We start from the raw sequence: 21268 nt of genomic DNA, 5'->3' as shown, positions 1-21268 counted from the left end.
TTTTAAAAATAGTAATCTGGCATGAAAGGCTTAGAAAAATTCCTTAATCATGTTGGGGGAGGGCGTGCAAATATATGTCCTAGTTTAGTTTGGCCACTGAAGGACCGGTGTGCATTTATCACCCCAGTAACCATAGACCTAGCTCTGAGATTTCATGTTAAAGATGGGGTGTCCTCTGCTTTTCCAAGGGAGGGAGGCCTTTGCAAGGTAAAACCCTACCTGTCTGTTTCGTCAGCATCATCATCATTGTTGGTTTTCGTTGTTCAGCATACTTAGAAAAACCTTTTTATTCTTCTCCCTCCAATCACTCTTCTAGTTCAACTCTGATCCATGAACTTGTGTTTGCTGTTACGTAGAAAGCATCTTTGTCGAATTCTTTGTTAATCATGTCGGTTCTTTGACCTCTGCTGGTATCTCAGCCTGCCTTACCCCTCAGTGAGCTTTGCAATTTAGACTTTTTTTTTTCCTTTTTCCCCCTCTTTTCTTTTGGCCATTTTCCTTTGTAGTGGCTTTAGATCCATTTCCACCCGGCTTATTTTTGCACAATTCAATACAATGAATTCTGCCAGTTGGGGACAGTCTCTGTTATTATTTTGTTGTCCTCTTAGGATAAGTTTCCACTTTAAACTTGCCTGTCATTAAAGAGGTGTTTAGAAATCTAAAATCACTAAAAAGCATAAACTTAGCTTCAACTTAATAGAGATAGTGTTACCTAAAAACACTGAATTTTCAAACCATTTATTTTTGACAGAGGAGTTTGAAACCATTAAAATTTTGAATGTTTACAAATGTTGATTTTTGAGCACTAAGAAGACTTGTCACGTGGGATCACGGTATCAGTCATTAAGGAAATAACTATGCTAGTGTTTCGGGGAAAGGAGTCTCTTTCGGTTTTTATTTGGTGAGTGGATTCTGGCTAATTGTAAACAAATTTCAATTCCTTTAGGCTGAAGTGACTAACAGTTTACTGGTCACACTTTTTCTCTGAGTTGCTAAGTGGCGTCCTTGATTTTATTTATGAAGTTTGCTGGCTCTTACACACATCGTGTTTGCAACTCAAAGCAGGGAGAAAAGCATCCTGTGTTCCAGGCCTTCTTCCAGGTCCTCAAAACTCGCTAACCTGATTCCTAGGAATTAGTCCTCCACTTGTAAAAGCTGCGTCCTTCAATTCTTATTTTCCTCCTTCTGACCGATGCTTTTCGGGGCTACATGTTTTTATTAACTGCATTTATCAAATTGAAAAATGGTTACTACCTTCTTGCCCCATGCTCAATTATTCTATTTACATCCTTAATTCAGATCTTTTGTTCTGCATTCAAAATATGGCAGGACTTTAAATGGGAACAGCTGGATCCGTGCCGTTTGAGGTGATACGAATTAGCAAGCTAGCATTAACGCTGTGAGGTTGGAGGGTTTTTCCATTCTTTTCTTCTTTTTTAATGCAGAGGCTCTGCTGTTGCCTTCTAGTCTGTAAATAAAGATACTCTAAATGTGGCTGATATCTCTTTTAAGAGCTCGTCTTGCTTTAGGAAAATGAGTCTTAGCTATATCCATGTATGAAAATAGTGTTTGCTGCTCTCTCATGGATTTAAAAATGAAAATGAAGAGACATGGAGATACAGTAAAACAGATTCCGCAGTCAGTTTATTCCTGTCATTGTTTCTTAAATTTGTTAAGTAGGCTCTTTATATGCACCTACCTGTGTTAATGGTACATGCTTTCAGTGGAGTATATTTTTATTAAGATGGAAAACTTTTTCTCTGGGGGAGGTGTGGGAGCAGGTGGGGTAGAATCTTCGTTCTTTCCCTCTGTGCCCACTCAGTCATTTTAGTGTATCGAGACTGTCTTCTCAGGATGAGAAAGGCAATGGAATGCTTTGGAACAGTACTAATTAAAAACACAGTGTAGCTCCTGTAAGCCAGTCTGATAATATAATTGCAGACGTGCAACATTGAAATCTTTCAGCGCCATCTAACATTTGTGTATCCTTTCCTTAAATTTCCTTAAGTTTTTCCTATATAAAAAAATAAGGTTGGTAGTTTTCAGTGTGCTTTATTTCCCCTGGGTGAGGACAGGTCGGTGTAAAGGGAAAAGATTGTTGAGGTCTCTAGCCTGGTTGCTCACTCCTGGGCAGTGTTGATTCACCAAACTCAGGTACAGGGGAGGAGAGAAACAGCGTCTCCTGGGGACTTCCAGAAAAAGCAAGGAAGTCATTTTAGCTTTTACTTGCCCTATAAAGCCCTTTTGGCCAGCACAGCCTCCAACTTGACTGTAGTTTTTTAATTTCACCAGTGTTAGCCTTTCTTGGAATACATTTGAGCTGTGTCTTCCCAGGGCTGGGCAGAACAAGCTGGCATCTGACACTTGCTCGTCTAATTCAGAGATAAGATACCATTATCCCTAATCCCTTAGGTCCTGGACCCAATGGTCCCCAACTTACACTCCACTGCCGTGGGTGTTCTTTTTTGACTTGGAAACCTTTTCATTTCTCTTTACTTCTTTTCTCTCTTAAAACAGAGAACCATTTCTATTTTATTATTTCTACTCAAATGTATTATTTTGTGTACCAGGAGCACTCTTCCTCTCTTCTTGTTACTTGTAGTTAAAATACTGCCATTTTTCTTTTAACTTTCTTATTATTTTATCATTTTCCCCTATTTTTTTAGAAACAGAGTTTTAGACATACATATCTAGGCTTAAAATGGGTGGAGAAGAGCAACAAGTAGGGAATTTCCGAGTGCTGTAAGGACAGGGGAGAGACAGTCGCCCCACTCGGCAGCATCTCTGCTTTTGCCCATGTACTTCAATCTCTTTAAGAAAAGGAATAACTAAAAACCCATCATCCTTTCCACAGGATCCTTGGAGTCCTGTATCTCCCATTGTGCATTACCCTTGGCAGAAACTCCACCAACCAGAATATTCCATTCTCAGCCTGCTCCTAGAAAACTTAAGAAGTAGCTGAACCTACCTGCAGCCTGTCTTCTGCATTTTTATCCCATTCTGGGTATTTGGGGAACCTCCTCTGAAATCTCCATTTTCTGTCCTGAATGCCTGAAGCTTTTCCTGCTCTATGCTCTGCATTCTAACACTGGGTTATAAACTGACTATGGATTCCCTGATTTATAGATTCTAGATAGATCAGAGATGATGCATAAATTATAGATATAGACTATAGTTGTTTTATGTTCTAGGGTCATCATGCCAGTTTAATTTAAACTCCTTTAGGGCAGAAACAACATCCCTTTCTTTTATTTTAACATTTGCCTTCCTTCTTTAGTTCAAACAAACAATACAAGAGTCCTTTGTAGCAAAATTAGTCAACCAGAAGAAAATAAATAGCACTAACTCTTCTAGCTCCTAAGAGATATACCTAAATATTAACACTAGGTAATTTCTTATATTTTTCCAACACACACACATATATGCACACACGTTTATTTTCGCAATTTGGAAGCAACATTGATTATAAGGATTATAAGGCCATTGAATTATTAAGAGGGTTTGTTGTTTATTTCTGCTGTGTGTGTGTGTGGCAGCCAAAATGCTACCACATTAAAAAGCCATATCAATTGTAGAACACATCTCAGGTTCAGATACGTTGAAATGTGAAGAAGGAAAAAAAGAAACCCTATGAGAAGGGAATATTCTGTTTGAAAAGATGAGATCATATGGTTTTAAAACTTACTGTTTTGTAACCTGCTTTTATCACTCAACATTTTGTGCCATGAACTATTTTCCACAACAGCATCTCTTATGCTGGAATAGGTGCTGAGCCAGTGTATGGATATTTCATAATTTAACCAATTCTTTACTTGTCAGCTGTTCCTGATTATAAAAATCTTCCCTAGTACCTAGCATGATAATATATTCATTAAGCATATATGCGTTCAGTTTGTTGATTATTTATTAAACCTTTATTGAGCACAAACTGTATGCCAGTCATTATACTGGGCCCTGGGGAATACACACTTAAGTAAAAGACATGCTGAGAGTTAGGAAGTGCTGAAAATGGACGCTTGATTGTTACTATTAATCACCTGTTGACCACAATGCACAGATTTGCTCATTTTTTGTTCCTGCTTCAGATCTTTGCTCACCTTCGCCATATCCAACCCTAGCACACCCTCCTTTTCAGTGTGATTCCTATTTCCGCTTTGGTGCACAGGAGGCCCGAGCATGGTTTATTTTTTCCAGGTTAGTTGACCCATTAATTGAAAGGTTCTTTTTGTGGAAACTCGTGCTAGAGATTGCAGGTGGCAACCAAAGAAAACATGTATTTTGTTGTGGGGAGAAAGATTTCAGTGCTTCAACCCAAAGCTGAGAATTTCTATGTTTTCTACAACTGGACTGCTTTGTGGTAATGCCTCAGGAATACAAAGAAGACTCCTTTTCCTCTAAGGAATTCTGATTCAGAAATTCATTTCTATTGACCTGGCAAGTTCATTTAGCACCCATACTGGTCACCGTATATCTTGATTAGGAGCTGAGATGGTGGACCCAGTAAGTCTGGTTACTGTGATGAAGATGCTCATCCTTACTCATCTCTTAGCTTTCCTGACTGCAATTCTGTTGAAATCCCCTCTATTGTCTCTACATCACCTGGGGCAGCTCAGAGCCCCAAACACACTTTGTTTTCTCAAACACTCCAACCAACATTCTCTTCCTCCAAACCCAGCACACCTCCTCTTCTGCATTCCAGCAAGGGAACATCTGTAATGTTGCCTAAAGATGTTTTTAAACCTTTGCAGAGGACTAGTTTCCCAGCCTCTTTAAGTCAGAGGTACCCATTAGTTCAGATACTCTTCAGGCCTTCATGAGCAACCCAACCTTCCAGTTGATGAGAGGGAAATTGGATGGACTGAAATTCAATGAATAGGAGCTCATTTATGACTTACATCTTTCCCCCCTCTGGCTTAACCATTCATGGCCTCTACTCACTGCACACTCTCTCTGGCAGAGGGAGTAATACGTTATTTTCCGCCTGAGCACCCAGAAGCCATTGATGTAAATTGATCGGTACTTTTTTTGTATTTTTCTGAAATTCTGTTTACATGCACATTCCTCTTTGTCTGTAAAGTGATTTGTATCGTAGAGCCCCATCCATTTTTCTTTCCAATCTAATCATGACACTAAACTCATTGAATTCTTGTGTCTAAAGATTCTTGCAAAAATAATGGTTCAACTATATAGGGCAGCAAATACATAGCATTGCATCGAAGGAAACAAAATTAAAAAATGGGCCAATACTTTCTCTCAGTAGGAAATTCTAGGCACTAGGTTTGTATTCCTTCCTGATATATTTTTTAAGGCAAGACCTTGAGTATTAATAGAAAAGTGTTATGGAGGCTTTATGTGTAAGTTTTAAATGTAGTTGTTGGCCAACTCTGCAAGTTCTTTAGCTGTGAAGAATCGTAAAAAGCTGACTTAATGGGAAGCTTTCCTTCTGTTCTTCATTTTACATTTTGAGTGGTGTTTCACATACCTTTAGAAAATTTCACAAACCTCAGTCAAACACTTGATCAAACGACGCAGGTTTGAACGACATAAGCAAATTAGTTTCTGTATAAACCTTGCGTCCCCATTCAGAGAAGAACAAATTGAAAAATTGATATCCAATACCAACAAGATAATTTCGGGAAGCAGTATAGCATTGTTTTGACAACTAAGGAACATGAAGCTTTTAGGACAAATAGAGAGAGAAATGCACATTGTGCTTTCCATTTATTACCTGAAGACATCTTAGGTGGAAATTCAAGAAAATAATTGGGAAGGAGATGAAGGTGTAGGAAGAGGAAGATTTGGAGATGATTGGGGGAAATTTAATGCGATTTCAAGCGGGATTGCATAGAATGCACCATGGCTGTCTTTGCCTTCTGAATCTCTTGTTCCCCGTGGTTTTATCGCTGAGAGTCAGACTTTCAAATTTTATATATTGGATTGACACTCCTAGGTACCTTGATGTGGGGATTTCTGTATTGCTTTTGCAGTTTTTATTATTGATATATTGTTCATCCCACTCCAATGTCTTTCCAGTGGATTAGGTGGTATGACTGAGACGGGAGATGGCCTTAGATAAGTGCAGAATATAAAAGAGTGTGTGTGTGCGTATGTTGAGAGAGAGATTGAGACAGAAAGACAGACAAAGAGAGCTCTCTGCTTACACTTAAACAGCTTGCCATGGATAACGTTTGGTTTATCTGCTTTTTGATTTGCCCCACTCTCTTAATACCTAAGGAACAGACTTCAATTTTCCAGTAAATCAAAGACAAATGTTCATTGCAGAATAATCTTTTTCCTACTAAAGAGTGACTTGCAATTCCGTTATTTGAAAATCTGTTTATATTTTATTGACAAAGTTCATAATTTGTTCTGGCTCCAATATTCTGTCTTAATAGAACCCACGACAAAATGAAAATTTGGCTAAATTTTTATCAGCAATGTGGACTTGCTTGCTTTCTTATATTTGGCTGTATCTTTTTTACGTCTGTGAATTACGTTGTGAGTCCTTTCACATGAGGCTGTGCTTGAGCCTCCTCTGTCCTTGGATGTCATGATACACACCAAATGGGTGGTCAAAGTATGTTTATTGATGATGGTCATGTTCACAAGATCTCGGTGCATCACCAGACAAATAGGAATTTGTTTTTTAATCCATTTATTTTTTCAAAAATAATTACTGAGAGTTTCCAAGTGTGTTGGACATTGTGTGTACTGAGAGTTGGGGACCCAGGGAGCATGATATGGTCCAGTCCTCATGTAACCTATATGTAGTTGAGGAGACAGATAAAACAAAACACAGCAAAACAAAGCAAGAGTGGTAGTGAAGGAGCGAAACCAGTAAATAAAGGGCTTTAGCTAAGACTCATGGTTACAGAACTAAGTTGTGTTCAGAGGAGAATATATGGACTCACATATCTGAGAAGTTAAAGATAGACTTTCAAGGCCAGGTGGACGCAGGTAGTCAAGCCATGTCTTTGGGACGATAGACTCAGTTTCTCAGACCCACTTTCCTTGTGTTCTCCCCACAATGTGGCTAACGTGGCCTCTCATGGTTCCAAGCTGACATCCACTATGATAGCAGCCCATTGGATCAACCACACTCATCCAAGAAGTAGCAGGTTCCAAGAAAAGTTCTAAGGCCAATTCTGTTGCACCTGGATTGGGTCTCCTACCCACCTGGAACCAACTCCTGAGACTGAGTGTCCATGCTTGGATAAAATACTCACTGTTTGGAGCCCGAGAGTAGGCTCAGCTCCAAAAACACATGAGTTGAGAGTAGAGGAGAGGTGGCTTCCCAGGAAATATTAAAGAGCTGTTACCAGAAGGAGAAATGAATGCCAGTTAGGTAAAAACAACAGATGCCCCTGATGCAAATAAATACACATTATAATTACAGCTTGCAATGAGATCTAAGACAGAAACAGACAGGGTGCTTGTTTAATAGAATAATAGGAGGGGGGTTAGGAATGTGACATCAGGGAAGACTTTTCCAAGAAGGAGTCTTCTCAGCTGGGACCTGAGGGCTAGGAGTCTGCTAGCAGGGGCGAAGCTGCTAGGTAGAGGTGGGGGTGAGGAAGACATTGTGTTCAAGGAAGTTCCAGAAGGCCAGGTTGGCAAAAGCTCAGAGTGCAAGGGAGCATGGCCAGAGAGAGAGTTCTGAGGTGGGCAGGAACCAGGCCCTCCGTGTTGGGTGAGCGCTGAATTGCACTCCGCCCCCTATCAGAGATCCACATCCTTCGTGCAACATCCTAGAAGTAAAGCAAGGGAGAGAGACCCTAGCCAAAGTGGGAGAGAAGAGTAAGAGAGTGAACTTCTTTTTTTCTCTATTTTGATTGAGAAGTGTTACAGAACCGAGCAGTCATTTATCTCCTAGGATTTTAAGCACCTCTCCATCTGCTACAAATAACCAAATTCCAATCAATTTGACTTTGCTCTCATTCATAAAAGGCAAGTACACATAAGCACTAAAACCACCGCCTCTCTACATCCAGCTCTGATCCATATTTTCAAAGAAACCCAAGGCTCAGACTTCTACAATGACTCCTTTACGTGTGCTGAATCAGCAGGCTTCTCGTGCTTATTTACCAAAAAACTCTGATGAGCGAGGAGAGGAATAAAGGATAAACTTAAAAAAAAAGAGAAATTGAAATGTACTGAAACTCTGAGGTCTCCTGCAGAGCTGCGGGGCAAAGGGATGGGAAATCCTTGAATAAATCCCAGCGCTTTACACGATGGCCCCCTCTGCCCAGTCACGGAGCACTTTTGGTTGACGATCAGAAATACAAAACAGTTTAATAATAGTGAGTGTTGTTAGGAATTTCAAGTATCTTCAAGGGCATTTGACTCAAATGAGCTCAGTGATGGAGTATTCAAGTACAGAGAGTGTTGTTAATGTGCTAAATTAAAAGGCTAATCAAAGAGACAAGTGCTACAAATGAGAACAGGAACACAGTTAGTTAACGGAGGACTGAGAGTCAGAAGGGAGGGAGCGATTTTTTTTTCCATAGGCATGATGACTTCACATTTTCCCTGACACCCTCAATGTTTTAAACCAATGAAAGGAGCAAAAACTCTTATGCCGTGCTTTCATTTGTAAAATTAAGACAAAGGTAACAACTTTATTTATTTGTTATAAAATAAATAAGCCATGGGGATATAATATATAGCACGGGGAACATAGTCAATAATATTGTAGCAACTTCACCGGGGGACAGATGGTAACCAGACTTACCGTGATGATCAGTTGGTGATGTTTGTAAATATCACACTGTGTTCTACACCTGAAACTAACATAATGTGGTATGTCAATAATACTTCAATAAAAAAGAGGGAGCATATTTTATGAAAGAAAAGGAATTTTGCACACACACATGCACACACTCACATAGGCACCCTCAAATATATACAATGTGTTAACATGTTTCTTATGAGAATATAGGACACTGCAGTGGTTAAGATCATGGACTTTGCAGTGAGGCAGAAATGTATTCAAAATCAAGCCCTTCCACAATCATCTGCATGTAACCCTCAGTTTCTCCATCTTTAGAATGGGGCTAATAGTAGTTCATGAGGTTGCTACTCAGCTGGTATCGGTGAGCTCCACACCAGGTGCTTATGGCCAACAGCCTTTTAGATTAATTGCTGCTTCCTTCTGGTGGGTCTGCCCAAACTATCTTGCTTGTTTAATGTTTTGCACATCACCATTGCTTAGTGTTTTTCTCAAAAAGTTGTGGTGAAGATCAAATGATGTATTGCAGGAAAAGTACATAGAATAGTACGTGGCTGGTAGTAGGTGTTTGGTAAAAGTTAATTATAACCACTATTACCATTATTATTGTGACAAACAACCTCTTCTGCATGTGTGTAGGTGAAGGATGAGGGTGGGTGTGCACAGTGCAGGGGTGAGCCCTCCATCTAGCCACAGTGGGCAATGGTTCAAAGACAGAGGGGTTTGGTGGCAGCCAGGCATGGGTTCAAACACACTGTGTACCACGTTCTTACTGCGTGACCTTGGGCATTTTATTAACCTCTCTTTAAAGTGGGGGTGATACCTGAAGAGGCATAAGGATGAAATGACAGGACCATTTTTAGTGCCGAGTCTGAAAGGTGAGACTTCATGCTCTTTTCTTTCCTTTTACTAAATAAAACTCTCAAGTGGAGGAAAAAAAGCTTCAGAAAGGGATGAAAAGAAAAGAAAATAGAAAATGAAAGTGGTTTTTAAATTGGGGCTCTAAAGGAATTAATTGAATTCTGGTAGCAGTGTTCTGAAAAATGGGCAGAAGAAAATACCCATGAAAAGTCTTTTAAATAGAATAATGATTACTTTCTGTATGAAAATAAAAATAATATTTGGATGTTAAAAAAATGGAAATGTGAATTGAAATAAGAATAAGAACATTAATCCCCTGAACCTATTGGTCACCACTGTTAGTATGTTGATATATTTCTCCATCTTTTAAAATATCAATATTTCTGAATTTACTTGGATATCCTTTTCCCTCCAAGTTGGTAACATAATGGAAATATATTTTCATACAAATTATTTTAGAAATACTTTCTGTTACTACAGTTTTTTGAAAATAAGAGTTTTTAAAGTTGGTAACATTTTTTAGCATTGGGATGTACCAACGTTTTCTTACGCATTTTCTTATTGTTGGACATTAGGTTTTTTACTTTTTAATTTTAACATATATCCTGACAAATATTAATGAAATGAACAATAACAACTTAAAAATGTACAAAGTGGGCAGAAGAGAGTGAACAGATCATTCAGACAGGAAGATTAAAAGGGACATAAATATAGGACATTGTGTTCATCCTCCCCAGTGTCAAATAAATGCAAACTAAGACAAATATATTGTCAAGTGGAGAAAAATATTTAAAAGGATAGTATACTAATAGCTTGCTGGAGTTTGAAAATACTCAGTCTCATACAATTTTGGTAGAAATCTAAGCTGCTAAACCTCTTTTGAGGTGAGTTTGCAAGTATAAATATTTTTTGAAAAGAGAGAGGCTGTACTTTATGACCTGACAAAGGGTTATTTCCAAAGGAAATAATCATTGGCACAGGAAAAAATATTATGGACAAGGGTATCTGATACTAAGTTATTTAAATATATGAAATATTTTCTCAAGTTTTCATTAGGAAGAGAATAAAAACCAATATCTCATGATACAGTATTTTTTGGAGAACAAATGATGCCTTCAGTTGTGTGTCCAGTATTAAGATAGTGTATGCCGACATTGGCCTGTGTAGGACCCATTCCCATGGCTGGGAATTTATTCTTTCTACACCAGCACGACACAGATAGAAACTAAGGCAGTTCTGTGCCAGCTCTTCTTTAGCCTGGAGAAATTTATCATGTGCCATTGTGCATGAAGAATGTACTATTCATGAAGGTAGGAGGGAATTCAGGACAAAATTAATACTCGTACGCGATGGCAAGAAATCTCTGAGTTACATTCCAGAGTAGTGGTACTGGTGATCATAGAATATAGTATATGAGTGACATCAGAGAATTTTAGATGGAAGAAAGAGGCTCCCAGAGAGAAATGAGGTACCCAAGTTTATACAATCTAAAGCAGATATGGAAAGGAAGCAGTGATAGTTTTTGAAAAGACTATATGACAGTTAAGACTAAGATGAAAGTTTATTGTAAGGTTATTGGGAGCTGCATTTTGTGAGCGCGAGGCTTTAAGATATGTAGAGTCGGTATTCAATGTATGACATATTTTTTTAAACATTTGCTTCCCACCAAAGACAAATGCAGATTTTGCTCCCAAGCCTGTCCCTGTCCCCAGCCCCTCTTGATGTCAGAACTTGGCTAACATTCAGCAATCAAGGAGTTGGAATTTCTGACTTCTAAACCAGTACCATTTGGCTCTGGTCTGTCTACAACCCAGGTCCAGGGATTGTACAGTTGAGATAAGGGTGAAACCCAGTCTTTGCTCCCCTCACCAAGCCGTGTGCTATAGCTGGGAACTGCATCCACCCAGGGGGAAGGGTACCATGTTATTTTCACAAAGATTACATAAGCTGCCAATTCTTGCACTCTGAGTTTGGCCTGCCCAGAGAAGGATGCCTTTTTTTTCCTTTTAACTCATATGAAAACAATGTAGGCAGGCAAAGTCCTGCCAGAGTCTACTCTTTCCCTTTTCAAAAAAATACCCCCAAAACAAAACACTCCTCTCACTCTTTGTCACTGGACCCAGTTCAGCTGCTATTTTCAGGGGCTTTCCCCACTAAAGTTCAAATCTGAGAAGCGAGATGAAAATGTCTGCCTTGATTCTAACTTTATAGAGGAAGTCTATGGTGTATATTTCCATAGACTATTGGGTTCCCTTAGCCTAAACGTGAAGAAGGATCCAATGCTGAGCCTAAATCTTACTCAAGGCCTTGGGATTGTCTTTAGTGAAGTGTTAAATAGCACTTTTCAAGCATTCACTTTTTTAGGTGTCTTCACAGGATTTAAAGGAAGAATAAAACATGCCAGGATATTTATGAATCATGAGATTTAATAGAGACCAAAGTAGATCTTATTATTGATGTGCTTACTGCTTCATTAAATTCCCCTTAAGGTTTGCGGCATGGATATGGATCATTTGCAATAATAATTATGCAGTGATCGATTGATTGGGTCTGGCATTGCACTTGTCACCTTGAAATGCAAAATCCATCTATTTTCGACAGTGTGAACATTTCTTGCTAATCTTGCACACCAGCATGCAATAGTTTATTTTATGGAGAAAGTGCAATTTATAAAGTTTGGAGACTTAACATTAACCTTTTGCTAAAAAATGAAGTATCACTTGTCATCTTACAAAGAAATGAAAATCATCCAACCAGCAATTTTTTGAGATTAGAAAACACACTCTAATTTCAAAAGAACTTTTCAAACCGAAAAATGCGTGTACTCCAATTGAGTGCTACAAGTATGTGGTGAGTATTGGAATTGACTGAGTCTTCACGTGGAGCATGGATGATACAATTGCACGTTTGAGCCTAATTCTGCTTGTCTGTATAGACACACACACACACACACACACATCTCAGTCTTACTGAATTTAGAAAGGCAGTATAATAATTGGTGTGAAATAGATTTACAAGATATTGCTAAGTTAAGAGATAGTAAATGGAAAAAGTATGTACAATAAAGTCCCATTTGAAATATATTAAAAATAATAACGTCATGAGGGCAGGTGTGATTACTATCCCTACTATGCTATGACACTGAGGGTTAGAGAGGTTAAAGTTCCTAAAATTTATGATCTAATAAGTGTCAGAGAATCAGGGTTTGAACCCAGAACATCAGTCTTCAGAGGCTATGCTTTGCAACTATCCGTTTCTAAAATTGCGTATATACACCAAGATGGTAAGAGTGGTTGGTATGACTGATTGCTACTTTCTTCTTTTTGCCTCTCTGCAGCTTCTAACTTTGTCTATTATGTATAGTGATATTTACATAATAAAAATCATTTAGAGAAATATAAATAAATAAATGAATTTGCGTCGAACAGGACATACTAACCAGCAAGCATAGTGGTATCAGAATTTGTATGAAAAGACCTCCACGGTGCTGAAAAATAGTCCAGAAGTCTCCAGTCCTATGATCTAGAATGCACTTAACTCTAAGCCACAAGAAACTACCAGTACCTAATGACACCATTTGCAAAAGCTCTTCACAAGTGTGAGAACACTCAAACAGCTGTTTCTGTTTGCTGACCTGAGTCTCTCTTTCAAACATGCCTGGATGCTTAGAATCTGTAACCATCTGCTGGCTAAGACAACTTTGCCCCCTATTATATAATAACAACAAGAGTAAACACAGAATTTAACCTTTCCTTTTGTGTATTTCACATATAAAATCTAAAATAATTTGTTAAACAAAGCAATCCCACGTGATGACAGACTAGCAGTTTTGGGATGCATATATATCTCCTAAATTTATATACAAAGGCCAAGTTAAATCATAAAAACAGCATTCATATATTGAATGTCAGGTGCTATCTTGAAGACTTTGCATCAAAGACTCGAAACTCTGTCCCCATCTCCCCTGCCACACGCTCCAACAGATTTGAGGGTATAACGCACTACCAGTAATCACCATGGCTTCTTGTGGAAGAGAAGCAGTGTCATTTGAAAAAGCTTCTAAATGAATTGGCACCTTGCCTCATCCCCATCAGGAGATTATGCCCCTCTGATTAGGATAGACTGTTTTAATCCTGAGATGGAGGGAGATTGTACCTAAGTCATAGATGAGGAAAGTGAAATTTAAGAAGGTAAAATAACTTGCTCAAGATCTGGTTTGCCTGGATTCACAATTAATGGTAAAAGTAGGATGAGAAGTTTGGGCTTCTGTAGTCAAGTCAGGACTTCTTTCTCCTAGATCACTGACTCCTTCATGTGGGTCTTCAAACTAGGACACCAAAGACAAGTGTTTTTCATGTAGGTTACATGTTCCCCGTCAATGGAGATAAGGACAATAAACCAAGGGAATCTAATATTCACTTCTTCCAACTACTTGCTCTTTTATTATTTCCTTGCCTTCTTTCAGTTGTGAGTGGCAAAAATAACCAACTCAAACAGGCTTAGGCAAAATCACACATAAATGGAGAATTTCCTGGCATACAAAAAAGAAGGTTCCATGAGGTAGCTCTCAGACACACCTGCACCCAGAAATTCAGAAAATATTCTCAGAAATCTCTCTCTCTGTCTTTCCTTTTCTCAGCTCTGTTTTCCTTGATGTAAGCTTCGGTTACAAGACATGCCCTTCTTCCTGGTGGCCACTCACAGCTCCAAGCTCATGTTCTTCCAGCTAAGCACTTCTAGCTGAAAGAGAGCATCTCTGTCCCCAAAGTCTTTAAGTTTAAGCAGAAGTCCCAGGACTGCCTCTCATTGGCTCAGCTTAGAGTATATGCCCATCCATTAGCCAGTCACATTGGTCCAGCAGTAGCATGTGGTGGCCATGTCTGGGTCACATGACCACTCCTAGAGGCCAGAGCTTTCATCTTGTCCTCTACAACCATTTGATCTGAGAATGGAGGAGGTGTGGTTCCACTCAAGACAAGTGGAGGTGGGCAACTGATGCCAGGCAAGGAAAAGCAATTGCTCTGTGCCTGGTCTTTGTCTTTGCTGGTGACAGCTCTCTGAAACAACTCTGTCTGGTAGGATTTCTTACTACACAAATCTCTGGTATTCATGAGACTGAGAGAAAATTCAAGAATATTTAGAACTATTTAGTATCTCCCCGTTGAATTCCCCTTGCTCCTTGAACTCCTTTGTTGTGGATCTGGAACAGCACCGTGAACTACAAAGATATAGCTCATGTCTTTGCATCTAGTCCACCTGTGTACTCCATTCTGTTTTTAATTAACTGTCAGGTGCATGATGGCTGTGTGTGTGTGTTAGTGTGTGCACATGTGTGTAAGTTTCTATCTCTAGAGATAACTTTGTTACCCGTCCTGGTCAGAGAATGGGCAGCTCTGGCAAATTGCATGGTAAGATTAGTTGTTGAATGGACAAATGGTGGAATCAGATTGAAAAGTATTTTATAACTCTCCCTTGTTCCTTTTATGTTTCTAGTGATAATAAAAACAAAATAACGAACACCCCTAGTGATTTCAGTGATGACCTTAAGTCTCTGGAGTCCCTTGCAATTCAGTAGGTCCTTGATTAACACTATCTGTTGCATTTTTTTTTGCTTAAACGTTTGGGGTTTTTTTGTGCTTCTGGACTTGTTCTTTTGGAAATCAATCTGGCTCAAGGCCCTGGCATAGAAATAGTTACTTGGTTCCTGGTGTAATGACTTAATTTAATTCGGCAAACATTACCTGCAAATCTGCTATGTGTGAGTTCCATGAAAGCCCTTGAGATATGAATTTATAGCAAATGATCCTGCCCCCAAGAGGCACCAAATCTTTAAAGTGAATTAGGTATGGAGTGGTCTGAGGAGATGTCCAAAAAGGTGTCTGGCGAACAGTGTTCAACAGATCTATAAGCAAATGAAAAGAATATTAATGAATTGATTAAACCAGCATTTCTCATGCATCAGGGAGGAGATGGGCGAGATCCCTGTTGACGTGAAGCTTGCATTTCATGTAAGAGACAGACAGATAAACCAAATAAATGAATGTATAATGGCAGCCTGTGCTACGTGCTACAACATTAATGGGATTGGAGATAGGCCCGTCAAGAAGGGCTTCTTGGAGGAGGTGATATTTAAGCCGATTCCCAATGTCAGAGGGATCAGCCATGCAAGGAGCCAATGGAAGAACATTCTAGGCAGGAGGAGCAGGAAGTGCAGATTCTCCAAGGCTGAAAGATTAGTAGGTTCGAAGTTGGAATGGCTGGAGGGTAGTAAGCAAGAGGGAGAGCAGCACATGATGCAGTTGGAAAGCAAGGTGGGGGCCTTCCTTCAGGGACTGGAAGACCTTCCCAGGGCAGACAGGTAGGATGTATAAAAGCATGGCACCTTCTGGAGATATTATTAGCTCAGAAGGTGGCCGCTCCAGGGCGAGAACTACATTCATCTTAGAACTGCTTGGTTCGGGCCAGCCCGGTGGTGCAGCTGTTAAGTGCGCACATTCCGCTTCGGCGGCCTGGGGTTCGCCGGTTCGGATCCCGGGTGCGGACATGGCACCGCTTGGCAAATGCCATGCTGTGGTAGGCGTCCCACATATAAAGTAGAGGAAGATGGGCACCTATGTTAGCTCAGGGCCAGTCTTCCTCAGCAAAAAGAGGAGGACTGGCAGTAGTTAGCTCAGGGCTCATCTTCCTCAAAAAACAAACAAAAAGATCTGCTTGGTTCTTGTACATTACCCTCCTTGAGTTTTTATTTTTTAAAACAATTTTATTGAAGAATAATTAACATATCACAAACTGAACATATTTAATGTGTGCACTTTGGTAAGTTTTGACTTATGACACACCCACGAAGCAGTCACTACAATCAAGCTAGTAAACATCTCCACCCTTAAAAGTTCCCTCCCGCCTCTTTGTCATCTCTCCTTCCATCTCTTGTCCTAGCTCCTTCCCCAAGGCAACCGCTGATCTGCTTTCTGTCCCTATATATTAGTTTGCCTTTTCTAGAATTTTATATAAATGGAATCATAGAGTAGGTGGGGTTACTTTTTATAGCCATTAAGCCTACACAGAATTCAAGTCTTCTAATATTTTTTCCACATGTCTTTTGTGTCTGAAAAGGATCTTAAGAGTCATTTAAGAATAAACCTCTTTTTCTATAGTTGAAGTCCAGAACATGTGTTTTCTTGACTCTGAAGAGTTGAAGGATTTTCTGGCTTAAAAATACAGACTATGCCTCCCCTTTTGTTCTCTCCATTATTATTTTGGAATATACAGTTGACCTAGAAAAGATAAAGGGGGATGGAAACGACAAAAGATTGGGGAAGTGGGAGCAGAGCGATGAATAGACGAACCAAAGGAAGACGCTGCTTAATCATTCTGATCCCAGAAATAAGAGGTGGGGACGACCAATTTTCTGCTAATTAGAATGAAGGAAAATACGTTTCACTAAAATTGTGCTGGACGTAATTTAATCTTTGATGATTCGGAATGGCCTTGGGGTCATCATGAGCATCAACTCTGAAATCAGAAGCATGGGGAAGAGGGATAAACAGAGACCTCGCGCTCAGGGACCACGTGTGTGTGTGCTTACACAGATATGTCCACAGTCCCCTCCAGTAACAACAGAGAGCTTCTGCATTTATTTATTTATCTTAATTGCTTCTGCAATTATTTAGATACAATTGTTCTTTGCTTGTTTCCCAAAGAATTTATAAGCACTCACATGTTGCAGAGCAATGCAATGTGTGAGTTTTAGATGTTAAACTATACAGAGGCCGAGTATAAAATATATTCACCCATCCATTTATCTAGTAAACACTTAGTAAGCACCTACTATCTTCAAGATATTTTTCTAGGTATGGGGTATATGGTCACAAATAAGATAATTACTTCATTCTATATATTTGCCTGTATATGTTTGTGTGTTGAGCATGGTTCACTGGAAGTTGTTAAATATATTATTAATGGAGTATAAAATGTGAAAGCTGACCCTATTCACAGGATAAGAGTTTACAGGCATTAATAAAACAGTTTGGCAATAGCCACTGCAATTACAGATCCCCATACTCTTTGATCCTCTAATTGCACTGGTAGAAATTTATCTTAGAGATGTACTCACCGTGTACACAAAGATGCGGTATGATGAGGCTCATGTCACCTTGTTTCCTGTTTCTAAATGCCCATCAAGGTAGGACTGGTTAAGCAAGCCATGATACGTGCTTATGATTGAGTACTATGCATTCACGGAAAGAATGAGGTTGATTCATCTGTGCTGACATGGAACAAACTCTTACACAGATGGATAAGGGGGGATAAAGCAAGAAACACAGTAGCTTGTGTGGTGGGCTTCCATTTGTCAATAGGATGGAAAAAGGGCAGTGTATGTGCTATGTAAAGAAACACAAGATGCTTTAACTTTTGAAAAGTTGCTGCTGATCAGGGGAGCTAGGATGGGCAAAGGGTGACCCCTTTGAATTATTTTAAATATAAAAAAATGTGCATGCATTGGATTTTCAGTCTTTTAAAAGTAGATAAATAGATAAAATAAGTAATGGATGCACATAGATTTTCTTATATTTATCTTGGGGCATCTTATAATTATTTTATGCGGAAGCCTCCTCAGGTTGCTATTCTGTCTCCCTTGCCTCTTTATCATGCCCTGAAAGAAACAGACAGAAGGAGATGTTCCTGCAAATGAACCCTCTCATCAGGTTTCTCTACTGCCGATGAAATTGATGATTCATTAACCGCTTCTCAGAATCCTAAAGTAATATGGAACCCTGAAGGAAGGTGATATCCCCCGCATAGATACACCCCACCTGGAAAGTGATGCTCCTTTGGGCCACTGAGAGTGGGCATCTGTGCACCAGATGTGGGACGGAGTGACTCAGCTCAGAAGAGGAGGGTCTCTGTGGTTGGAGGCTGAAAAGGGGCATGGTGGAACTTTGCAGAACTCAAGAGATCCCAAGCCTAGACTTAGGAAAAAGGACCCTAAAAATAGAGAAAGCCATGTATGGACAGAACTTCATCTTCTATTCAATAACACCAGTAGGTTCAAGGAATGAAAGGTCTCTAGGTGGAGAAAAGAAGAGAGGGTGATTCCACATAGAAAAACTTGAGGTAAGCCCCTTGGGCAATTTCATTCACTCATTTCTTTAACAAATAAGAATGGACACCTTCTTTAGACCAGCACTTTCTTTGCTACATGCTGGGCATGTGCTGAAAGAACATTGAGACCTAGTCACTGCCTTCATTGAACTTTTCATTTCATGCTAGGGAGAGAGCCATGGGTCAAATAATCTCATGGATAAACATATAATTATAAATTGTGATAGGGATTCTTGAGGAAACTTGCAGAGTAAAACAGATGGCCCTGATCATATCACAAGAGCAGAGGAATTCTCATTCACCTGTATATTTAGGCGCTTGCTAATATTAAGAATTTAATGACATCATCCTAACTTTAGAGCTGAGGACATTGATGGGCAGGGAGATAAAGCTGCTTGCCCCTCTCAGCAGGTATGGGTGAAGTTAAGATTTGAACAAATTAACACAGGGCTCAGGCTTAAAGAGAGCCAGATCATGCCCATTTGGCTATTTTATCTATAAAATACATGACCTTTACGTGCTCAGTGGTTAATAGTGAGCAGAGGTCTCTAAGCAAAAAGATTAGTCTGTTTTGGTGACATTTAGAGTATTAATTTAGAACATGAAGGACCCTAAACCATGTCTTCTCCCTGTAGTTAAATGAAGCAGATGCCTGGTGAATAGACACTGGTATTAATAGTCTAGACACAAGACTCATGATTTTTTTTGTCTTAATAATAATAATGTAACAAAATGATAGTGTCATGGGACAAAAAATAGTGACTAAAGACTGAAATGTCTCTCTATATTTATTCTAGTCCCCAAAGCAGTAATGGTTGGTAAAGGAATGTGTGTTTTTTCCCAGCGACCCCAGTGATATAAAATTAGGATTATTAACCTTTGAGTGTGGATAGACATCAGGGTATTGATGTAGCCTTGGGATGGGGTAGCGAACAATATTCCTGGGAGAAAGTCTTCACTCCTTTCTTATTCTTCTAGAAGGGCATGGTACCAAAAAAAAAAAAGTTAAGAAAAACTGCTCTTCTCAAAAAGCCAAGAAACTGTAGTTCCCTATCTTGAGACATTTGGCAAATCTCATTTTCCTACAGATGTCGTTGGACATAAATTGATGATTTCAAGAAGCAAATAGAATATTCTGCAATGCTCGGTATTAGGGAGTTCAATGTGATCAGATGGGGCTTTGTCAAATTGAAGTATTTGAATTAACTTACACCATAAAAGTGAAAGTGTAAAGCTTTGCTTTTTTTCCAAGCTAATCAATGAAGATTAATATTCTATGGGAACCTGATTTTGCAGATGGAGCTGAGCTGCACTATTTTCCCTACCGTTTTTTTCCTCATAGTAAATAAATCATTTTTATTATACTGTATGAATTTACTTAGCTCTTTTAATAGCCTTTGTAAGAATAATGCTTCCTTTGATTATATTACATTTTTAAATGTGTGCAGTGTGTAATACAATTCTGCTGTTGGGGGGAGGGGTAGTCAGAGATGGAAGAGTTGCTGAATAGATCAGCTTTGCCAGCTTATCCCCCGTGTTTTAAACCAGGTGAAGAAATGTCTGGATATCCTGGGAGTTTTAGGAGCAAATTACTAAGTATTAGCTTGGATAAAAATGGTTCATACCTATGCCTTGTATAAAATTTTTTCTATTGGGGAAGATTAGATTATTCTGAAAGGATTTGGTCTTTATAAAACTATTCTGGTTGTTAATTTGTGCCTTTTTATCTTCCAGGTGTGGCAAATTTATTTGATTATCCCTCCCCTTTCCCCAAAGAAGGGAAGTAAATATTATAATTTCGGGGCCAAATCCACATGTATAAATCGATCATCTGAACTAAAAAGCTGCTGACGGGTTGCCTTAGCGTGTCCTGCAAGTGGTCTCATTCACAATTGATAAACTGACTTCTCATCCTGCATTCTTGGAGGTTTAACCCTTGAAGGACAGAGATAGCTTGACCTTCACATGAAACAAGAGAAGTGAGAAAGGGAGAGAGTGAGGGACAGGGAGAGAGGCAAAAAAAAAGAGAAAGAGATTTCATTAGACACAAAAATACAGTGTGATTTTATGCATTAGACCAAATCTCAAGTGCTTAAAGCTCCTGATGAGAAGAAATCAGAATCACCCAAACTTGAGCTTGTCTTTTATGTGCCATAGTTAACAACAAACTAAGCTTCTTAATGTATTTTGTCCATCAAGTCACTCTCATGTTTAGAAACTTTAATAGCTCCACACACACTGTTATGGGATTAAAGAAAATGCTTGAGTCTGATCTTTTAAGGTTCTCATATCTAGCCTCAATATGTAAACTCTGTATGTGTATGTGTTTGTGCATGCATCCAGTAAGCTCATGGGACTTTGATTCAGAAGACCCAGGTCTGAACTCTGTTTCTGCAGTTTGTTAGTTGTGTGACAAAGGGCATGTCACTCATCTTTTCTAGATCTCTGTCTTATTATTTTTGTAACAGGAATAACAGTAATAATAACCACCATAGTGATTATAGCAATTATAATACTGCTTAATTGATTTAACTGATGTTTTGGGGGAACGAATATAATCAGAGACCGTATCTTTAA

At 39.1% G+C, this 21268-nt stretch overlaps 1 protein-coding gene across 30 annotated transcripts in view; it reads left to right on the top strand.

The window, feature by feature from the left end:
* Positions 1–21268, top strand: part of RBFOX1 (RNA binding fox-1 homolog 1) — a 1988870-nt gene that overhangs the window by 1447572 nt on the left and 520030 nt on the right. The window lies entirely within an intron of this gene.

The sequence above is a fragment of the Equus przewalskii genome, chromosome 12 (assembly GCF_037783145.1).
Source record: "Equus przewalskii isolate Varuska chromosome 12, EquPr2, whole genome shotgun sequence".
Taxonomy (NCBI): domain Eukaryota; kingdom Metazoa; phylum Chordata; class Mammalia; order Perissodactyla; family Equidae; genus Equus; species Equus przewalskii.
This window is presented reverse-complemented; position numbering and strand designations above follow the sequence as displayed.